This window comes from Mauremys mutica, chromosome 10, assembly GCF_020497125.1.
Source record: "Mauremys mutica isolate MM-2020 ecotype Southern chromosome 10, ASM2049712v1, whole genome shotgun sequence".
Classification (NCBI taxonomy): domain Eukaryota; kingdom Metazoa; phylum Chordata; order Testudines; family Geoemydidae; genus Mauremys; species Mauremys mutica.
In genome coordinates this window covers 20,301,545-20,325,941 of record NC_059081.1, presented here as the reverse complement: position 1 = coordinate 20,325,941, position 24,397 = coordinate 20,301,545, and the positions used below count along the sequence as shown (strand labels likewise).

Below are 24,397 nucleotides of genomic sequence, written 5' to 3'. Positions count from 1 at the left end.
ATGAGTAACAGTCTATGGTTTTAAAAGGCAACAGAGTTGTAATAATCTGTCAACTCTGAAGGTCCTTTAGGGCTAACCCAGGTTGGTGCTGGGGATCTCTGCTTTTGTTTGGTAGCTCCGGCCCGCTGAAAGTCCAAACAGCAAAAGAGCTGAAACATTGTGTCAGCTATTTTTATTTCCTTCTTCCCAAATTCAAACTGATGGGTGAGCCTTTTTACATGTAGCCTCTCACTGGTGTAAAAAGAGCAATTAAAGTCTTTGTATTGTGGTATCCCACAATGGCCCATTTAGTTTTGATAAGTCTCCTTGATGGGCAGGAGATGATCCTTCCTGACAGGTTCACCATTTCAGAGCAAACATTTTTTACAGTTATAAAGTAAAAACTTAAGTATTACCTTACAGCATGTGATAAAGAAATTGTAAGTGAGTTTAATGCAGCAATTTACAAGCTTTTCACAAAGTCTAAACACATTGTTATAAGTTCTGTACCATTTTAACCATACCAACACACAGGTGAAACAGACTGGTTTCCAGCAATGAATTTGTCAGTGCTTGGCTGAGGCCTAAAGCTGGTTTGCCAGCATCACACCATAAAATCAAAACACTTCACAAAATCAGGTCAATTTCACTGGAATTTTGTTTAGAAGAAAAACATTCAAACAACATTGAAATGTCCTGTTTGGACATTTTCAAACAAAACATTCTGATTTTTAATTCTCAAATGATGTTTGCGTTCATTTTTATTTTGTATTATATAATTGAACAGTCCCAGTCTTTTTTAATCTCTCCTTATATGGAAACTCTTTCATACACATAATCATTTTTGTTGCCCCTCTCTGTACCTTCTCCATTTCTATCATCTCTTTTTTTGAGATAGGGCTGATTTTGAGATACCATAACTACAAGCAATATTCATGGTGTTGGTGTACCATTTATAAAGTGGCATTATAATATTTTCTGTGTTATCTATCCCTTTCCTAATGTTTCCCAACGTTCTTAGCTTATTTGACTGTCACTGCACATTGGATGGATGTTTTATCCACAATGACTTAAGTTCTCTTTCTTGAGTGCTAACTGCTAATTTAGACCCCATCATTTTGTACGTCTATGGGATAATGTTTTTCAATATGCATTAGTTTGCATGTATCGACATTGAAATTCATCTGCCATTTATTTTGTTAACCAACAGCCAGTTTTGTGAGATTCCTCTCTAACTTCACAGTCTGCTTTGGATTTAAATATCTTGAGTAATTTCGTATCATCTGCAAACTTTGCCACGTCGTTGTTTACCCTTTCCCCAGATCATTTATGAATACGTTGAACAGTACTGATCCCAGCACAGACCCTGTGGAACACTGTTATTACCTCTCTCCATTCTGAAAACTGACCATTTATTCTTACTCTGTTTCCTGTCTTTTAACCAGTCCCTGACAAATGAGAGGACCTTCCCTCTTATCTCATGACTGCTGAGGTTGCTCAAGAGCATTTAATGCAGGGACCTTGTCAAAGGCTTTCTGAAAGTCCAAGTACACTGTATCCATTGGATCACTGTTCTCCACATGCTTGTTGACCCCTTCAAAGAATTCTAATAGATTTGTAAAGGAAAATCATACCTCACCAAAGCCATGTTGACCTTTCCACAACAAATTGTGTTCATCTATGTGTCTGATAATTCTGTTATTTACTATAGTTTCAATTAATTTGTGTGATAGTGAAGTTAGGCTTACCAGCCTGTAATTGCCAGGATTGCCTCTGGAGACTTTTTTAAAAATTGGCTTCACTTTAGCTATCCTCCAGTCATCTGGTACATAAGCTGATTTATCACAGTTAATAATTCTGTAATTTCATATTTAAGTTCCTTCAGAACTCCTGGATGAATGCCATCTGCTCCTGGTGACATTCTCAGAGAATTTTGACATTTTGGGGTTTTTGCTCCTATGTGGAGAGAAGCCAGATTTTGAAAACCTGAAATCCTTTGCAAAAAACAAAACAAAACAAAAAAAAACCCCACAACAACAAAACTTCCATCCTTTGCACAGCTCTAGTCATAAACACAGTGTAGCATAGCACTCGTGCCAAGTGCATTCCTGGATTAGGTGTCTATAGGACCACAGTGCTATGAGAGTGCATTTAAGTGTCCTGCTGTGATATTAGATGCAGCCTTTATATTAATCTTTTTCTGTTTTCCCCCAGAATAGCTTTGTTAGAATTAATAAAAGTGTAAAGAGAGGGTCTTAAATTTTTAACAGTCATCTGCTTCTTGCATTTTATTAACCACTTATTTTAGGCAGCTATGAGAGAGCTTGTTAATACATAACAGAGCCAAAAATGGAAAAGATGCACTTTTACACCTCATGAATTTATAGCTCATATAGAATTTTTGTTTGTGATACAATATGCAAGTATTAGCTGAGCAAAAATGATATTCTGAAACTATGTTTTTGTAATTCACCTATCTAGGAAATATAAATGAATGCTGCATCCAGTTTTCACTGAGGTCCTATGTTTCATCCAATCTTCCAGCTGGCTTGAGTGAGGTAAAAAGAGGTCAAGTGATTGCCCAAAATTACATAGCTATTCAGTGGCTCAGCTGGCTTCTAGGATTGGCTTTATCTGATAGACAACACAATCTCCTTAAACCACACAGCTTCCCACACGGCAGTGATAGAAAATGACAGTATAAATGCTGGCTATTTTTCTTTCTCCAAGCCTTATAATGCACTATTTAAACATTATTTTTTTTGCAAAATTCTGGGCTAAGTTTGCTAAATTGACAAAGTAATATAAAGTGTCCCATAAGGAATAATACTGCATTGACAAAGGAATGAATTGAAGGCTCAGTTCTGCTCCATTAAAGTCAGTGATAAAATTCTCATTTACCCCAGGATCAATCCAGAATGACCCCACGTAATAGGCCTTTTCTACTTTCAATTTATGTGGACTCTTCCTGAAACACTGTTAAGCCTCTATTGTGGAATATTAAGCCAAACTTGGTTTAACCTGCTTACACCATCATCACTGAAAGGTCTACAATCACAGTTAGATGAGCTTAGGAGAAGCAAAAATTGACATTGGGGAGGTCTAAGTTTTCAGAGGCTGGCTTCATTTTGCAAGTGTGAATACTGGCACACTATGTAAATACTAACATGTTCACATACACTGTAAACTAGCACCAGCAGTATGCAAGAATTACAATTTGCATCTTAGTTTTACTGGATGTAAACAATATGGATACCAAACACGTGGATTTTCTAGAGCAGACCAACTCTCAGAGGGAATAGTGCTATCTACTAAATTACTTGAAGGTCCAGGTAGTGATCCAATTTCTGATGAAAGTGCAGTTCAGGATGGTATGGCTCTAGGTCCCAATGAATTCTCTTCTGGAACTTTTTTTTAGATATATTCAACCCATGGTCTTCATGACTCTCCACAAGACTCTTCTTCAGTTTAAGTAAAATGTTATGTGATATCCTAACACTGATATAGCAGCTGCCCCAGGATGTAGGGAAGATAAAAAACCATGAAGACACAAGGAAATATACATTAAAAAAGGTGAAGATTGGCCAAGACCCTGTGGGGGGAGGTGGGGGTGTTCACCTTGCTCTGCAGCATGGGTCACTTGCACGTTTCAACTAGTGTAAATGGTGGATTCTCTGTAACCTGAAGTTTTTAAATCATAATTTGAGGACTTCAGTATCTCAGCCAGAGGTTAGGGGTCTACTACAGGAGTGAGTAGGTGAGGTTCTCTGATCTGCCATGTACAGGTCAGACTAGATGATCGTGAGGGTTCCCTTCTGACCTCAGAGTCTATGAGTCTAATTTGTGGTGAAAATAAATTTAAGTAAGTGAAAACATTGTTTTGATGTGTTAACTTTAAGATTGTTGCTGTAATGGAGGGTAATCACGATAACTGAAATTAGGAATAGAATTATGATCATTGAAAACCTCTGTTGTGATGGGTATTTCAAAGGCTCCGGAGTTCTGGGACTGCTAGATAATACTATCAAAGCCGGGTAACTAGCAATACTTGGCAAAAATGCTTGAACATTTATTAGAATAAAACCTTAACTATTACTTTCTGATAATCCTGTCACACACATGCTGTATTATACCTTCAATTCTTTTGCAATTCTATGATGGCAAAGTGGCACTTCAGCTGTTAAAACTTCCATGTCATTGCTTTAGAAACAGTTTGTTAAAAGAGCTGCACCTTGGGCCACTGGTATATCATTGTGTGCAAGCCTCTGTCCTTCCCCCCACGCTCACTCAAACTCCCTTTCAGGCAGGGACATGGAGGGCTGGTGCAGGATGTGCAGCAGCTGCCAAATCCCTTTTTTGAGCCTGCTCTATGGGTGCTTTCTTACAGAGCAATGAAACCACTTCATTTTTGCTGCTTTGGGAGATTCCCTTGTTCCCTTCAGCCATTGGTTCTTTGAAAGCAGGCTCCTGATCATCATAATAGAAATTAAGAGCAGAAGGCCACCTACAAGACAAGAGAAACATAATTCAAAGATTCTTCTTGAACAAGCTAGTACATGTTGTGTAATTCTCTGAAAATGAAATGATTTTGGTCTTGATACAGTAAGAATGAAAAATTAGTAAATTGTTCTGGTTAGATCTATTGGTGGAGAGAATTCACCATTTGACTAGTAAGGAGTTAAGTCAATGGGTCCAACACTTACTACCGAGTATTCCCATTGAAGTCACCATAGACCCTAGTGCTACTTACTGCACTGCTGCTTGCTATTTATGTACCTTCTCAGCTCCCATACTATAGCTGCAGTTGACATATGCCTGCTGCATGTTACTTTTCTTGTTTCTCACCACTGTTTTAACTCCACATTAAGAACCTCGTTTCCCTTGCAAAGAACATCTGCTGATGCGAGAGGCATGCTTTTAATATGTTGATTTATCATTGTCAGATGCAAGGCTTTAACGCTGGAATTTGAATATTGTATTTAAGGCACTTTGTGATTACAGATGTTTTACATATAAATTGCTTTATATTACCCAAAAAATCTTTTGTATTTTTTAAGGCAGCCTCATGCCCACATGTTTTACATTTTAATATCTTACTCTGCATTGCTAAACGAATGTGAATTGCTTTCTGTTTAAAATGGCTGCATGTGTGAAATAGAGGATCTTCAACTGCTGAGGTTGTCAGAGGCAAGATTTTAGTATCTTGGTTATTTTTCAGTGAGCCAAGAATGTGTTACTGATTAGACATACCTATGGGTAATATTTATTACAAGAAGTGATATTAGGAGACTCAAGGTAGTGCAACTGCCACTCTAAGAATTTATAAAGCCAAAAAACAACTTTCCACACAGCTGGGTTGTTTCCTATAGAGTGCAACGCTGAGTAGTTGAAATAATACCACCATCTACTGGACATTCTGTCAGCGTACGAGACTCATTAGGTAATAGAGAGGAAAGTGTGACAAATTTCCAAGATGTCTGCTTTTGAATGTATGGATACATTGTTTTTGCCAAACACTAGCTGCCTAATTCTTGTTCTTGACTAACAGTCTGTACTGATATATTTATAGGCTGCTTTGTTGTTCTTTATACAAGATGCATGATTAATAAAGGCTAGTTAGTAGGGGTGAGCTGGCCAGGGGAGGCGGGAGACGGTTTAGAGGACAGCAGAGAGTCTTTCCTGTAGCAATTGTGCTCCATGAAAGATAAATTGGGAATCACATTAATGTAACTGTTATTGTTTCCACTGATCCATTGCTAAAGCATGAGTGTTTGTCCACATAAACCCTGGAAATCTCAAGGCCCAACTATCGGAAATAGCATATGACAAAGACCCAAAATGGGGCACACAAAAATTATTCATGCAGGAAACTTCAAAAGTTGCAGGATTTGTTGCTATAGTGTATATAGCTTTCTGTAATCTCAGTCTCATGATTATTTCTGACATAAGGAGGTCAGATGTGTTTGGATGTAGGTAGTTTTGTGATTAAAATAAATGTCCCCCAAAAGGAGGCACAATGGAGAAATAGAGGTACTGAAGCCATGCAAGAATTCCCACATGGATCCAAGAGTCATGAGAATGATTAAAGGTTTGGAAACCATGACTTATAGTGATAGACTCAAAGAGATCAGACTATTTAGCCTAACAAAAAGAATGTTAAGGGATGATTTGATTATAATCAATAAGTATCTATATGGGGAACAAATATTTAATAGTGGGCTCTTCAGTCTAACAGCAAAAGGTATAACAAGATCCAATGGCTGGAATGAAGGTAAGCAAATTCAGGCTGGAAATAAGACATGAATTTTTAATGGTGAGAGTTATTAGCCACTGGAACAATTTACCAAGGGATGTGGTAGATTCTCTATCACAGACAATTTTTAAACCAAGATGGGATGTTTTTCTAAATGAGCTGCTCTAAAAATTATTTTGGTGAAGTTCCATGGCCTGTGTTATGCAGGTGCTCAGACAAGATGACCACAATGGTCCCTTCTGGCCTTGGCATCTATGAAGACGATAAAAGCAGCATATGGCCCCAGCTAACTTCAGTTCCTTCTGCAAATTCCAAGAACTGAAATAATGACTGGTAAGTTTCAATTTACATATGCTTTCCTGGGTATATCAAAGCAACTTGCTGTAGTGCCCCCAGTATAATGTTCTTTTTTGGGAATACCACCACCAATAGAGCTATTTATGCAACACTTTATTTTCTTTCATATAAAGCCTGGGCTGCCCAATCCCTGTTTTAGAAAAAAAAACAACCAACCCTGCATTTTGAAACCTTTAAACATCAGCAACAAGTCTTTCTTGGAACTGAAGGAAGAATTAATTATTTACATGTTCCTCATTTACATGTTTCTCATTAACTTTTTACCTACTGTTAACAGGAGGGTTTTAAAAGATTTTTTTTCAGTCTGTGATCCAAGCTTACTACAGCCCTGTTTCCAGGTAATATATTTAGCCATTCCTTAATTATTTGCAGTTAATCACAAAATGACATTTTCAAACTGTAAGCATGACTGAAACACTGAAGGTATTGCAGAAATTCCTGACAAGTCATTTTGGTTCGTTAGTTCTGGGTTCAATTAACAAATTTGCCACTGATGTGCTTGTGACCTGATCCAATGTATCTAATGGATAAATACCACTTTTTTCTTTCAAAAGGATTTAAAAATCTTGAAATGTTTCAGGATCATGCATCACATGACAACTTAGAGGCCAGATTCTGATACTCTCACCTACATGGAGTCACATCTTACTCTTGAAAAGCCCCAGTGGGACTATATCAGAATTTAGCTCACATTAACAACCTGGTGTTTTCTGTGCAGCTCATTTTGGGGAAATTTTCACAGCTTTGCAATGACCAGTTTTGGTCCCTCATCCTCTTGGCTTGTTATCCATCACAAGACACCAATGTGAAACTTTCATAGCAAAGCCCCAGAGCAGGTATGAGGGACTGAGGTGTTGGTGGTCTGGCCTAGAGGTCATGGCTGGGCTGGTGTCACCAAGTCATGACCAGTCACAAGGTGGTAATCAACATGCAGGGATCAGAGAAATCACTAGTGCTGGGATCAATAGGCAAGAGCCAGGGTCAGAATCAGACTAGGGCCAGAAACCAGAAATCAATGAGCAAGGTGAGGTCTAGAGTCACAGCAAGCCAGAAGTCTGCATGATTGCCCAGGCAGCTTCCTGGGCCGCCCTCCCAGGTTAAATAATGAGCATGGGCCAATCAGAAGACCTCAGGCTGCTGCTGTTGTTCTGGACCCTTTGGCTGGTACTTTCTGCAGTGCCTAATCTCCGCAGTGCTCCCTGGGTGTGACTGTACCTGGCTTCCCACTGGCAATCTGGGAATCTCAAGTGTGCCAGGTTCCACAGACCTAGTCCCACAGAGCCTTTCAAGTGGGCATTTTTCTATTATCTTGAAATGCAACCTTTCAGCTAAACCTTGGCTGAGTTTCTGGCAAGTCCCCTTTAACTAAAATGGGCTAGGAAGGGAATTATGATTTAGACTGGAAATCTTATGAAGCCTGGAAGATTCATATGGTTTTAACACAAAACCAGGCAAAACTGAGCAGTTTCAGCTATCCCTTTTTAAAGTTTTTGGGTTCCTTAAAACTTAAAGTGAAACTCAGGGGATGAAGTGTCATACTTGTAACAATATCCTCATTTCATATGTTAGTAAAGAAATAAACCTTTCTGGAAATGAAATTCGTTATTGTGAGACTGAGACATTTACTAATACGAGTTCATCCTATCATACTTTGAACAATTTTTAAGTTAATTAAAAATTTAGAAATTTACAGTCTATTAGGGTTTCTATATTTAATTTTTATCAGGAAAGTGATACCATATAACAAAAAGAATAAACCCTTTTAAAAAGTAAGTGTCGCCAATGATTCTCTGCATCAATAAATAAGCTCCATTAAATAGTATTAGCATTGGTTGCTATGCAGGAATAGAAAGGTAACCCTCTGTAGCTCTTGTGGCAACACTCTAGATCTTCCTGATCATTTTATGAGGCACATAATGCATTCTACCCATTGTTTTCAGCATGGAATTCGGGTCACCATGAGATGACTATGTTGATCATGAACTTTAAAGCCCCAGTACAACAGAATGAAAGGATGTTATTTCTGAAGCCTCTGGTCTAAAACCTTTTTAAAACTGTTACTATTCGCCAAAGAGATGCATATTTCTAAGTTTTTTTAAAAACCATATGGAAAGCAAACATGCTGTGTCAAATAACTCAGATACATTCCTTTTCAAATGTTACTAGTTCCTGGGTAACATTTTCAAAAGCACCAAAATGACTTAAGTGTCCAAGGCTCATTTTCAAAATTGACTTAAGCTCTTCAGAGAGTAAGTCCCATTGCTTTTCAATGAGACTTAGGACCAGATCTTCAAAGGTATTTAGGCACCTAATTTCCATTGATTTCATTGGGCATTAGGTGCCTAAATACCTTTGAGGATCTGGGTCTCAGCTCTTAGGCACTTATTCCTAGTTGACTTAAGTCCCCCTTCTAATCGTAACTGCCACTTTAGATGCCTAAGTGCAAAGTTGGACACTAAGAAACGTTGCGCCAGCTGCTGCCTAACCTTGTATATGCCTAAATTCCCTAGGTGCCTACGTTTCTGCAGATAGCGTCATGTAGGAGTCTATATTTCTGCTAGTATGTATGCACACAACTACCTCAGAACTGACACCACTGAGTAGCTCAGCACCCAACTCACATGTAAACCTACCTAATCTGCAGAGCCTGATCTGGTACGTGTATTCAAAGGCCATTTTAGAACACGTCTACTAGATTGGGCCCTGCACCATGCACAGGAAGTGGTACCCTCCTTTGATCCAATAGCCAGAACACTCATCCAAGATGCAGGAGATCCAGGTTTGAATACCCACGCTGCTTGAGAGGAGCAGGGGGACATGGCTTTAGGTCTCCCACCTGCCCTGACAACCAGGGAATGGTGTATTCTGGGGTGGGCTGCCATAATCTCTCCTGTTGAAGCTGGTCCTCTTTGCATAAAATTACTTAAAATATTCATTGGGCCAGAAAGAAAGTGAGAATGACTGTACAGTCCAGTGGTCAGGATATTCACCTAGGCCGTAAGACAGATTCGGATCCCAGATCCTCTTCAAGCTGTGGTTTGTGCATGGCCTGATTCAGTAGGCATGCTCCAAGGAGAATGCCTAGCTTGAGGATCCTACCAGGATTTAGGCATGAGCTTGGGCATCAGCACTTCAATGGCTATGTGTGCCCACTGTCAGATTTTTAGGCACCTAGGGTATTCTATCAGTGGAAACTTTGACTCCTAGGGAATGTACATGCATACAGGGGTAGGGGGCAGCTGAGTGGGGATTTTGAGGATCTTCATTTTGGATTTATGTGCCTAAAATGGATATTAGGCACCTAATTCCCTTGGTGGATCTAACCCTGAGACTTCAGACTTGTGGTAATGCTTAGCATACACATGTAAAGGAATTGCCATCATGAATCAGATGGTTGGATAATCTGGCCCAGCATTGGTTAGTACAAGACACCTCAGGGCAAAGTTCAGGAAACTCACTAATGACCAAACATGGCATAACTTGTTCATACAAGTTCTAACTCACCCCAGGCAGTCAGTGGTTGGCTGATTCCTAGAAGAGTGTTCACACATTATAAATGTTAATGGTATTTAAATTAATTGTATATGTCCTTGTTATTCATGTTGATCCTCTTTCTAAACTTTTGCATATAGTAAATTCATTGCTGTGTGATGTTATCAAATATTATAGATTTAAGATAAATGGCTAAAGGAAATTGCACTGAAACAATTTACTGGAAACAGAAGAAAATCATGACTAGGTGATGAATGGCTTCATTCTATAGTCTTTGACCAATTATTTAACAAAGCATTTGCTACATTTGACTTCAGGCCAAGTAACAATGTAATCTGATATATACCAGCATAAAAAATGCATGGGTTGTAATGCATCAGAGGGCACACCACAAAAGCAAAGCATATTTTAAATAGGGTTACAAATCAGTTATGTTAATAATTTAACCTTTGTTATTTGGTGGATGCCACCAAAACATAACAAAGTACTATAATGCCATGAATCAGAAGCACCTTAGTGCAGTTGCCTGAATTAATTCTTTGATGAGATTCCATTCCAGTAGTGATGGTGAGTTCAATACATGGGAGTTGCAAAGAAGTTGGGTTGAAGCAAAACACCTTCTCTTTTTAATGGCTAGAGGGAAGGGGTGTCTTGAAATCTTTTCTGTTGTAACATGGAGTCATTGTATAGAAAGTGTTGAGAAACACTGATCTAGAGGCTAGATCAGTGACCTACGAGTTAGGATTCCGGGGTTCTAAACATCAGGTTTTGTGCAGTGTCACATGGCCACTTACTTCTCTGTGGTCTGGTCTACACTACGCGTTTATACCGAATTTAGCAGCGTTAAACCAATTTAATGCTGCACCCGTCCCCACAACGAAGCCCTTTATATCGATTTAAAGGGCTCTTAAAACCGATTTCTGTACTCCTCCCCGATGAGGGGAGTAGTGCTGAAATTGATATTGCCATGTCGGATTAGGGTTAGTGTGCCGCAATTCGACGGTATTGGCCTCCGGGTGGTATCCCACAGTGCACCATTGTGACTGCTCTGGAAAGCCATCTGAACTCAGATGCACTGGCCAGGTAGACAGGAAAAGCCCCGCAAACTTTTGAATTTCATTTCCTGTCTGCCCAGCGTGGAGCACTGATCAGCACGGACTGTACAGGAGATACTGGATCTGATTGCTCTATGGGGAGACAAATCTGTTCTATCAGAGCTCCGTTCCAGAAGACGAAATGCCAAAGCATTTGAAAAAAAATCTCCAGACAGAGGCCACAGCAGGGATTCAACACAGTGCTGCGTGACAAATGTAACAGAAAGCCAAAGAATCAAATGGATGCCCATGGAGGGAGGGGGGACTGAGGACTCTAACTATCCCACAGTACCCGCAGTCTCCGAAAAGCATTTGCATTCTTGGCTGAGCTCCCAATGCCTGAAGGGTCAAAAACATTGTCCCAAGTGGTTCAGGGTATATCTCGTCAATTTACACCCTCCCTCCCCCCGCCCCCCCCGTGAAAGAAAAGGGGGGAAAAAATCATTTCGCCTTTTTTCAATGTCACCGTATGTCTACTGCATGCTGCTGGTAGACGCGGTGCTGAACAGCAGCATCCCCTCCCCTTCCTTTCCTGATGGCAGACAGTACAAAATGGTGGAAAACCATCCTCATCATCCCATGAGTGCTCCTGGCTGGCCTCGGTGAGGTCGGCCGGGGCGCCTGTGCAACAATGGGAATGACTCCTGGTCATTCCCGGCAGACGGTGCAAAAGGATTGAAAACCATCATCATAGCAACTGGGGGCTGAGTTCCATCAGCCCCCCCCCACCCCCTTTCATGTCTAATGAAGAATCTGTACTGCCTGGACTATCATAGCAGCGGGACGCTGCCTCCCCCTCATTTTATCTCACTAAAAAGTCAGTGTTTCTTATTCCTGCCTTCTTTATTACTTCATCACACAAATGGGGGGGACACTGCCACGGTAGCCCAGGAGGGTTGGGGAAGGAGGGAAGCAACGGGTGGGGTTGTTGCAGGGGCACCCCCTAGAATGGCATCATCATTTCTGTGGGATCTCTGGGGCTCTGACCCAGAGCGGCTGTGCTCTCTGGTTCTCTAGTACACTTGCCCCATATTCTAGGCAGGACTGACTATTTTTAGACAAAACATAAAGAAGGGAATGACCTGGGGAGTCATTCCCATTTTTGTCCATGCGCCCCTGGCCAACCTCAGCGAGGCCAGCCAGGAGCACTCATGACAGCAGCAGACGGTACAAAAGGACTGATAACCGTTATCGCCAATTTCCAATTGCAAACGGTGCTATAGGTGGTAATCATCTCTGCTACCTTGCAAAGGCAAATGAATGCTGCTGTGTAGCACTGCAGTACTGCGTCTGTCAGCAGCATCCAGTACATATACAGTGACAGTGATAAAAGGCTAAACGGGCTGCATGGTTGCCATGCTATGGCGTCTGCCAGGACAATCCAGGGCAAAAGGGCGCGAAATGATTGTCTGCCATTGTTGTCATGGAGGAAGGATTGAGTGATGACATTTACCCAGAATCACCCGCGACACTGTTTTTGCATTGGGATCTCAACCCAGAATTCCAATGGGCGGGGGAGACTGCGGGAACTATGGGATAGCTACGGGATAGCTACCCACAGTGCAACGCTAGCCTCGGTACATGGACACACACCGCCAAAATAATGTGCTTAGTGTGGCCGCGTGCACTCGACTTTATACAATCTGTTTTTAAAAAACAGTTTATGTAAAATCGGAATAATCCCGTAGTGTAGACATACCCTGTGTCTGCCTGATGGGTCTAAAAATACCCACCTCAGATACCCAAGATACTCCATTGATTAATGGGACAAATCCTGCCAAGCAGCCCTCCTGCACAGGCAAAGAGGCAATAGGTAAGGATAAAAAGCTCTTAGAGAATGTACACTCTATGCCCAAATCTTCAAAGGTATTTAGGGACATATGTGCCAAAGGGTTGTGCTTATGGAGGTTTCCAGGGTCAGCCCACAACATTTTGGCACCTGAGGGGGGGGGAAGCTCAAATGACACCCCCATTCCCCTCACTTGGGCCAAAACTTTGAAAGGTCTCAATTCTGCCTTCTTCCTGTTCTACTCCTCTCATGGTGCTGCTCCGCTACCTACCCCAATAAAAGAGAACTAACAACTTAAAATGCCTTGTTCAAAAAAATTTATGCTTCACATATATCAAGATCAACACCTTGGAGTCTCTTGCTTACAATATTTCAAACAGTACGTCATGCCACAACACTAAGCCACACAGAAATTTGAAGTTATGTATGTTTCTGGTGATTCCATTTCCCTCTTCCATTGTTCTCCCATGAACAGTTCCTGTCATAGCATTAGCCTCCATAATGGCAACTATGGCATCATCTATCTTCCCAATTTGGTGTTTGATAGGTTTTATTGCCTCAACTTGACTTTCCCATCATGTGGTGTAACCCTTCTGCCCCTCTAAGTTGGCAGCAACAAGGGCCGGGTTCAGTATCCAGGGGTTCCGTTTCAATAACACAATGCAAAACCGGCTCGAGCCCCCACCCAGTGACATGGGACAATTACCTACCACCACCACCACCCCCCGGGTGCCTCTAGGAGGCAATACTTCCCCACTTGCAAGCACAGAGTCCGAGTGTAGCAAAATCCTTTTAATAAAGGAGGGAACCAATGCAGCATCACGTTGGAGAGATACCACAAACAGGACTATACACAAACCATAAGCAAAAAACCCACCTCCAAGTACATTTGGCACTGTCCTTTCCCCCTTAGGGTCTTAAGTCCAATCACCCCAAAGTCCAACAACCCAAAAGTCTGTCTCTGGTCAGTGCTACCCCAAAGTTCAAAAGTTTATCTGCAGAGTTTTACCACCCCCCCCCCAGCCTGGGTGGAAATGGGGGGGCGCACACAGAGTGTTAAGGGACACCTTACATGGGCCAGGGCTGACTGCCCCGCTTCTCCGTGGAGTTCTGCTGCAGCCTTCACCACGACTGGCTCCACTCCACCAGCTGTGCTGTTCCTCCAGCAGACCCGTGAACCACGTTGGCCGTCCCCGTAAACCGCTCCACACTGCTCACTTTTCTATGGGCTGCTCCAACGTGCTGCAGACTGCTCCGCTCTGCCAGCCGCTTAGTGATCGATCTTCAGGCTCCCCCACTCAGTGATCTCAGCTGTAGTAGGGGAGCCCCAGTGCCACATTGGCCCAACGTGAATTCAGGTCAGCAGCCTCTAGATGGACTCCTAAAGGATTCAATATTAGCTCTGCTCTTTAACAGTGGAGAGAGGAGGATGTGCAATTGGTGTTCCAGGCCCTCAAAAGGGGCCCATACCATCAGGTACACACACCAGTCCCCAACCTCTCTCCATTCACTGGGTTTTGGAACCCATGTCCCTTGTCTAGCAAGTACTATTTAATGTAGGTTGAGTCATTTCTGTCATAAAGCAGTCTCATAGTTCCTCATTCACATAATTAAGGTGACAGCACTTTTTTTCCTTCCTGCCCCAACAACAAAGAAATTGGGGATCCCACAGCTATGAAAATAACCATCCCAGGCTGCTGTGTGTTATGTTAAGTGGAGTCGGTTTACCAATGCAAATGCACATTCTTGAAATTCCTTTGCCCACCCCTCATAATTTACCACTGGATGTCAGGGTAGAGCTCATCCTGACTCTGCTTACATCGCACTCAGTGGTTTCAGTGTCAGAGAGGATATTCCCAGATGTTGCTTCAAAATTTACCATTGATGAGTTGATGCAGAGAAAAAAAGAAAATACATAGATGCTTTGAATTACATTAAAAAAATTCAGCAGCCTCACTAAAAGCTGATGCTGCATCACTGACCACCAAGTTCAGTTAATGAACTGCATAGGACAAAAAAAGCGAGGGTTTAACTCTCGGATCTGTGTCTGCACTCCTCTGTTCTTTCCTCTCATTTTGGCACCATTATCATAGCCCTGACCTCTCATGTCAGCTATCGCAATTCCAGTATCTTCCAGCTTTTCAAGCACATTTGTCATACCAGCTCCTTTAGTATTAATGTCAATAAATTTTAGAAAATGCTCTGACAGTCACCATTGCAGGGACATTTTCACTAGGTTCTATTGTTATTACAAAATGCACCGTTAAAGTCATTTGTTCCGTATGGCTGATGTCAGGTGTGCAGTCCAGAATAACAGGGTAATATCTTGCTGACTTCAGATCTGCCACAATCTTCTGTTTGACTTTTGTTGCCAGTAACTGTATGATCGAATTTTGAATTGTTTTACCAAGGTAGTGGTGTGTGTACATTTCTTGGATGGTGGCTCTTAGATGCTCCTGGAGTACAGCATCAAACTCAGCCATCAGCTCCACAATTTTAAGGAAGTTTCCATTGTTTGGCATATACAGCTGATCTGAAGTGCCATGCTGTGCTAGGTTTTGGGTAGCAAGCACTCATAATGGCAATGAGCCTTTTCAGAACATTTTGCCAGTAAAGACACTCTCATGCAATCTTCTCTTGATGCTGATCATCTATGGTGGCCTTTAACCTTAGTCTCATCTCAAGCTCTTTCCAACTATGGAATGCTCTCTGGTGATTTGCTGCCTTCTCATGGCATGCCAGATTTCTAGCCAGATTTTTCCAATCCTTTGTTTCTGTAGAATCCAATGTGGCTTGAACATTAGACTGGAAGAGTTTGCAACAAAAACAGTATGCAGCATTCTGGGTTTTGAGTACATAAGCCATGGCCTCTCCACTTTGTCACCATTGGGGATCTCACACCAGTAATGTGTTGGATCAAAATGTCTATTTTCATTGTCTTTGGGGAACATGAAGTTTTTCACTTGCTGTGGCCCATGCAGAACAAGGAAGTCCCTTGGGCTACTGCTCAAGTGTGTCCACAGTCCTGGATCATCTAGACTTAAGGAACTAAACTTAGCAGCAGCTGTTTCTTGCACCTCCACCACACTCTTCTCTGATCTACACTTTTCTTCAGGAATGTGCATGGTAACATCCATTTGAGATGGAGATATGGATGCTGCAGTAGCTGCCAGGTCACCTGCACTCTGACTAACTGGAAGATCAGGCATCTCCTCACCACTCATATCCTCACCGGGGCCGGAAGGCTCACTGTGAACATTTGTGTCTATGTATCTCAGGAGAGCTCCTTCCTGCTTAGATAGAAAAGCTTCCTTTGCTTTCTTTCTTTTTCTGAATGCTGCCCCAGAGGGGCGTTGTCTTCTTTCACTCATGATTGCTGTTCTGTGCCAGCTATAGTGACTCTCACTCAATTGAAGGGGACAAATAAGCAGGCTGGTAGCAGGGCTTGAGTGAGGGAAGATATCAGCATCTTAAAGGCCTAACTGGCTCCTATTACTTCAGTTGACTGCCTGTTCTCCTCAAGTGGGTTCAGGGAAGCAGCAGGAAACAGGAAGCTCCCTGAGAAGCTGGTGTTAATCAGTCCAGGCTCCTGGGGGTGCAAGGGAGGTACATAAGAGGCTCCTCCTCCTCTCTCTGCAGCTCCTGCTGCTTTCTATTATTCCCTCTCACCTTTTCTCCTGCCTGCCAGTTATGTCTCTTGTGCCCTCCTTCCTCCAGCACAAGAGACATAACTGGCAGGCACTCCATCATCTCTGTGTGTCTAGATCAGAAAGAATACATATGCACCAGCAGCAGATACAATTTTCTACACTCTGGGTCCTAGTGGTGCCCACCACAGTCTGGCACATGAGGTGGCTGCCTCAGTTTGCCTCATGGTAAGACCAGCCCTGAAGGGTTCCTTCTGTGACACCAGTAAAGTGCCTTTAGATAGGGTGATCAAGGCTGGGGGAAACAGACAATGAACCTGCAGTAACACCTACACTGCGTGAGAAAGCCCACATATGCACAGAGCAGTTACAGAGACTGCTATAGTACTAAAGCTGCAGTGGCAGACACTGATTGGCCCCTGCTGACACTCCACAGCCTACAGAAAGATTCTTTCATCCCTCATGAGCAACTGCCACAGAATCTCCCTGAACTAAGCCAGTTTACCCAGGATTTGCCCATTTCTTTTGTAAAGCATTTTGAAAACAGAAAAGAGAAAAAAAGAGCTGTAGGAATGGAAAGCATTAAGCATCATCATTAGAGCTAACAAATATTGGATTAGTATGTTACACATTAAGAGATTCTGACTCTGCATTAAGTGGTTTCTCATGGGTAGTTTATACAGTGCATGTCTGTCTTGTACATTATTTCATTATGGAAACAATGTACATCTCATTCTAAACATGCGTATTTCCATTCCTTTGATGCCAAACCTACCCAAAAGGATCTGGCCAGTTGAAAAAACTCTACTTAGTTCAGGGGTCAGTAACCTCTGGCACGCAGCTTGCCAGGGTAAGCACCCTGGTGGGCTGGGCTGGTTTGTTTACCTGCTGCGTCCGCAGGTTCGGCCAGTTGCAGCTCCCACTGGCTGCTTCCCAGAGCCCCCATTGGCCTGGAGCAGTGAGTCGTGGCCAGTTGGAGCCGCAATCGGCCAAACCTGCGAACACAGCAGGTAAACAAACTGGCCTGGCTCGCCAGGGTGCTTATCCTGGCGAGCTGCGTGCCAGAGATTGCCAACCCCTGGCTTAGTTGTACACCATCAGACAATTCAGTTATAGGAATAGGCATAACATGTCTGTAATGGAACAATTATAAAAAATATCAAATAGCAATAAAATTAAATTAATAGAGACATTATTGGAAAATGCATAGGCCCATTTTTGTTCAGACTATGTCAGCTCCCAAAGGAAGACCATTTGAATGAAATACCCTCCCAGCCCTATGAAACATTTTAACTTTAGGCATGGAATGTTATTTATAAAAGGATTTAAATTGACACTTCAATATTATTGTTATACCCTGGTAGGTACAATATGACACTGCCTTAACCCTTTTTCATGGGCATTTAGGGAACTGGGTACACTGATGAGCTGGAGGATGGATGGGGTTGAATTAGGGTTTGTGCTAGGGTATTAAATAAATTGGATTGCACAAAATTTCCTACTGGGTATTATTTTAAAGTCATGTGAGGCTTAAGTAGTATGAAACTGATGCTATAAAATTTAAATATATAAATATGATGAGACCCATGAAGAAAGAGGCATTCTTATGGTCATTCAAAAAAAAAATGGATGATGAATCCTTGTTTGATATTTAGGGCACCAGTACCCTATATTTATCAGATTAAGAACAATGTTAAAAATAATAAAAATAAAAATTCTCTCCCATTGCAAAAGGTTTTCCTTGATCAAGCAGGCCCACTGAGTTATGGGTGACTAATGCCAATTCTTATAGCAGATTATAGTAATGCTACTAAAAAAAAAATCAAAGGATAAAGAAGAAAAATTGGCATTAAGAAATGGTGATAACAAGAGCTGCTGAATGTAGACAACATTTAGGTTTGGTAAATATTAGAAGCCAAGGGCTTAATGCTTAAAAAAAATCTTCCTACAGTAAAAAATGGCAATAAAAGAGCTGACCCAGTTGAGGTCACAAAAATAGACAAGTTTGTCCATTTTCTTCTTTTAACAAACCAAAGGCTAGCAGAAATGGAAAAGGCCTTTTAAAAAGAAACTTGCCTTCAGAAGGACCTGTGAAGAATGTGGACAGAAATACTGTTATTTAAGTGCTGTCCATTGTCTGCTGCTTCTAAAAGCCAAATGGATTTGTAAAATAAAAAAGTTATCATTTCCTTTTGTTTTATATTTGGAATGGTTGTTTACCTTAGTAAAATTATTTTATTATATAAATTATTGGAATTATAATAATGATTATTCTAATAATTCTGTTTTATTGTGTTTTCCTAGGGAACAGAAGATAAATTCCAGAGATCTTTTTTTAAACCAACTGAGAGAATATATTTAAAATGCTTCTGCTATTTTTGAGAACCCAAATATTCTCACTGCTTTCAGAAATAGCCTGTAATGAATCTAGCTCTAACTTCTGTTAAAGCTGAAAAAGTTTGGACTTAAGGAATGCACTTTCTGGCACTTCATGAGTACAAAAAACTCCTACAGAAGTGAATGAGAGTCTTACCTGAAAATGGTTTTCAAGATCAGGCCCTAAGGAGCTCTCTGTCCTTTCAGAGTTCTCTTCTGGAATCTATACTATCTAAATTCTGTGGATTAGCTTCCCAGCAGGTAAAAATCCCCTGCAGTCAATGAGCTACACTTCAGTTGTGAATATGGCCCTGTACCTACATGACTTATTTTGTTTCAATTATTTTTCAGGATGGAGTAAATCAATGCTGTGCAGTCGATATTCAGTTCCACATTTCTTTCCACTAACAGAGATGACTCTGTAGTTCCTGGACTCATCTTATTACAAGTACAGGAGTGGGATTTTCAAAAGTGATAAAGTGACTTATGAACAATGAAAGTCAGATTTATTCTCCCTAAGAAACGCAGGTACTTTTGAAAATTCCACCCCAGAGCTGGATGTCAGATAGTTTGCTGAGGCTGGCCAATAGGAAGACTGGTTTTGGATTATGATTGTTGGTTCAATATACTCAGAGGTCATTATCAGGAATGCAAAGTCTATTTTTAGCAGGTTTGAGGATATAGAAATATGTAATAATTTAGCTGCCAGGTTACAGATCTATATTTGAGAATGAATTGGGTTTCCTACTTTCTAGGTCAGGGGGAACCTATACCACCAAAGTGCCATGTCTGATATCCAGAACACACCACAATGTGTTCTTCAGCACACCCAATTAATGTATTCAGTTTCGCACTATGCTGCACCCTGCCACTGAGAACTTCATGTCAACAGCATGGATAAAACTCAGATTCTAACAGTACAAAAGCCCCATCCCTTAACATGTGAAGTAAAGGAGGATCTTCCATCCATAGCTAGAAGTATATGGCCTGTGACCTACATTTGAGAATGTTCGATTCCCAACAATAGAGAGGAAGGGTACAGCTACACATTAACATATTGATTATAGTATTTTCAACTACAAACATGGATTAGAGCCCAATCCTGAGCTGCAGTACAGCCTCTTTGCTCTCTGTAGTTTAGTATTCTTCCAGAATCATTATTCACAGTCGAAGGAGGGAAGTTGAGAAAAGGGTGAGCACAATGACCCTCAACCTTAGGCAAAGTCCCAGTGGGTGATGTCTGAGGTGCAGTAGTAGTTGAGAGGAGTGGAGACATTTGCATTGCCAGTGTTATATTTGTTCTGGGGATAACTGAGGATTTAATTCACTGGTACTGTCAATGTTACCTTTCAGAGACACTAAATTCACCAAAAAAGCAATTCCGTTTCATAGAGCTGTAGTAATACATCACTTATGATATAGTACATAAGATTACCAATAACAAACCTTTAAAATCATCAGTATAAAGAGACAGAAGAGAAAATGCTAACTTTTGAAATGGATCTCTGTCTTTTCCAAAGCTAACTATGCTGTATGAGGTTACTGAATACAGCATATGCTACAATGAGAGTTTCCATTAAAGGTTTAGAAAATGCACTTATTTTGCCATAAACTCTTTGCAGCTCATTTTCTATTTGTATATGTGACTTAATCCTTAGATGAACATCAATCACAGTTGAAAAGAACACCACAAGTAACATTTTTCATTCTTGAGTGAACATATAAAAGCAAAAGAATCTGACCAGGAAAGTGACCTATATTGTATATGTGCATAGTGTAAAGTTATTACCATTTGCTATATTTCACCCACTACAGTTGATGTTTTTATTATATACATTGAATTTATTATTTATACTTAGTGCCTAAAATGTGTTGGGCATTGTTCAAACACAGGAGAAGAGAGCGCCTCTGTGCCAAACAGCTTAGGGTTAAATCCACTAAGGGACTCAAGTGTTGTAATGCCTAACTTTTAGGCACCTTGCCACCCCAGTAGAATCCACAGCCCTTAGTTAGATGCCCAGGCTCCCTATGCAATGCATGGGGAGAGAGAGGCCCCTAAGAATGAGACCCACTAAATTTTAGGCTGCAAGCTGAATGAGGAGCCAACCAAGCTAGCCAACAGAAGATGGCAAGGAGAAGTGTGTGGCCTAAGACCTACCCCTGTAAGGGTGCTAGACACACAGGCCTGGGATGAAGGGCAGCACCTATCACCACTTGGGGCTCACACCTGTGAACTCTTTCTTGGAGTGAGACATCTAAACTGTTTCTTGCAAGAGAGGTGGTGGCAGCACAGGCCTAAAGCCATACAAAATGGGCTAGGGGGAGGGGATAAGGAGTATCCCTCATAACCTTTAGCCCAGTGATTAGGGCACTCACACAGGCAGTCAGAGACCCTGGTTCAATTCACCCTTTTGCCTGATGTAGAGATGGGATTTGAACTTGCTTTGCCCACTTCTCAGGTGAATGTCCTAATTGCTGGACTATAGAGTCACTCTCTCTCTAGCCTGTTCCACATTATTTAATTTATACAGAGTGGAGCAGCTTCAGCAGGAGAAATTCCTACCCCAGAATATTCAGAATCCAATGGTTAAGGCATTCACCTGATGGATGGGAAATCTGAGCTCTCCACGGGTGTGAGGGTCTACTTGCATGGTTCGAACTACAGGATTTGGGCCTAAAGAGACAGGAAAAAAAATAGGATGAAAGAATGCAATACTCTGTAACATATGTAAAAACAAATAGGATGTTGCACATGTCATGTTAGTGCCCCATTTATTTTTTTTAAATTAAATGTGACCCAAGCCAAATTCCCTCTTTTTGTTATTTAACCTGCCATTGCTCCCTTGATTTTCATTGTTACTCCTAACCTAATGCTCCTAAATGTGGCTCCCCCCACACCGATCTCCCTCACACACTTTTTTATTCTGTAAAATTTGTTTAGTTTTACTGTTCTAGAAAAATACTGACTGAAATAGTTCAAGACTAGTGCAATCTATTTCTACCTATACCAGTTACTCATACCAACACTGAGTGCTTCTGCACTGTCTTTTGGTCTGAAGGAAATCGCTTCCAGAATGGCGACTTTGCTCATTGAGATGATCTAGTCTATAATCTTTTGTGCAGGTTTAATGGGCGTGGGGAAAGCACTATGCAAATGTTAGGTATACTATTTCCTTCACCAGCTTACCTCTCTACTGGGGTACAAATCAGAGTTTAATCTTTTCAGTACTTTTGATAAATCTATATTATCTAGAGTTAAACTTCTGATTGAACAAAACTGACAACTGCTAAAGAAAAAATACTAAATCTCTCTAAATGTATAACAGTTTACTTGTAACCCCTGAAACAACTCAGAATATTGTCAATAATTTTTTAAAGATAACACTTCCAAGAGGATTTCTCCAAGTTTTAGCACTTGTTACTATCACAAGTTCCAGTGGTAACTATAGTTAGGTGCACGCACACACACACACAATCCCCATAGGGCTCTTTGAGAGGATTTACTCTTCTCTGTTTCTGTGGAATAGTGTCCCAACCCTGGGTAGGGCCAGCAGCTCCTTAAAACTGGGAAACAAGTGATAGTTCCTCAGGCTCATTTAAACTCCCCTTGAATCTTTGCAATGTCAGGCTGCAGTTTGCACAAGCAAACTAGTCCCATTTTTCTTCTCCATTGCGGGTAGGGAGGGAGCCTACACCATGAAGCCAACAAGATGGCAAAGTCCCTGGAACACAATCCTTACCAAAGAACCCTCCAGGCCTTATGTTGATGCATTGATGAGCTAAGTCTGACTCTGCCTCAGAGAATGATTCTGGGTGTGTCTTGCCAGGCTACTTGCCCACAATGGAAATCATCCAATTAGCTTCAACAGTTAATGAGCAAATCCAGTGCCTGTCCCATCCAATTTCTGAATGATTCTGTCCCATCCAGCAGAGTCATCCTGCCTATCTCTGGTAAGTGTGCAGGCACATATAGTGCCCTAAAACAAAAGCAAATACTATGTAAGACCCCCCTTGTATTTACACCACTGAATGCTACAATGCAAGCAAGTGGGTACATTCTTCCCAACCTCAATGACTGATGTCATACTGCTCTTATGATGTCTATGACTGGCAATTATATTTTGTGTGTGTCTATCTGCATATTCAAGTAGTATCAAAAGGTACACACAGTAAGCAAGTATCATTTGTAGATCTTTAGTCCCTACAATAGTAGCACTCTAAAAACATAATCCCCAATTTTTGATTGGTGTCTTTTAATTCTGTGTGTTCTGTGAGGTTGTGACAGGGTTCACTCACCACTGCAGAACCTCCTGTTGGCTGTTTTAGGAATTTGCCCTGTTCACCAGTGGTGCTGCCATTGCTTCTGCTCCAGGATCCATGTCACTTCCAGGACCACAGAGTCTTCTTCAGGACACAGCCCTCCAGCTATGGCACACTATGTGCTCCCCGCTTCTGGGGGAATGTACTGCAGTCCTCTGTCCAGCCACTTCCCCCAGTGGCAATTATAGCCCATTGTCTGGTCATTTTCTCCATGAAGAGGGAGGGGATTCAGGCCCACCCATTACTCTTGGTCCCAGCCCAGGAACCCTGTAGATAGCCACCACTTGCTGTGCCCCCTCCATCTCCTTAGTAAATTTTCCTGGGCTACTTCCCCATGGCCTGAGCACCTTCTTTGCCCTTACCTCATAGCCTCAGCCTGCAGATCCCTGCAGCCTGCCAGGAGCTGCCTTCAGCTCCCTGGGTCTCTGCCTGCAACACTGCACTGTCATGGGTGCCTACTGCCTTTAGCCTGCAAGGCAGCCAGGCAACCTCCCTCCTCAGGTTTCAGGGACTGACTGAAGCTGCTCTGTTCTGCAGCCCTTCTTATATGAGCCAGCCCAGCCCTGATTGGCTGCTTCTTGCAGCCCCTCTCTAATTGGCTGCCTCCTGCGAAGCCTCCCTAGGGCTCTATTAACCCCTTATGGGCAGGTGCCCCACCACAGAGGTCCAATAGGTATTTTTATTACAAGAAAGCAAATTCATCCCATGTTGTGAATTTACTGGTGTTTGTAGCCCTTCATTTGATATTCCTGAAATGAAGTATTATGGTTTGGGTCAAATTCCTCTACTAGTGGATTTAGTTCTGCTTATACAATGGAATCAGACAAGATTCACCCCCTTCCTCTGTTATGTACACTTGCATTACCTACTTGCTGTTGAGTTCTCCTTGCTGGAGTCTCTTCTCACAATTGTACCTCCATAGATTCAGTGGCATAAATTAATCCACAGGGATGTAGCGTTTTTTGGTGAAGATTTTGGATGAGACCTTCTCCTGACACTGCCTGTACCTTGTAAAGAGGTAATTCACCTTCCAATTGTTCTAGTGCCACATATACTAATGCTTCCCATCTATCTGCAATTTTCTGCTTTC

General features: G+C 41.7%; 1 long non-coding RNA gene across 1 annotated transcript; it reads right to left on the bottom strand.

Moving 5' to 3' along the window:
• Positions 1 to 4,059: 4,059 nt before the first annotated feature.
• LOC123343294 lies at positions 4,060 to 23,802 on the bottom strand. Its single transcript, XR_006572181.1, has 3 exons — positions 23,670 to 23,802; positions 21,588 to 21,661; positions 4,060 to 4,483 (listed from the first exon to the last, which is right to left on the bottom strand). It is a non-coding gene; the product is annotated as an uncharacterized LOC123343294 (long non-coding RNA).
• Between the last annotated feature and the right edge of the window lie 595 nt (positions 23,803 to 24,397).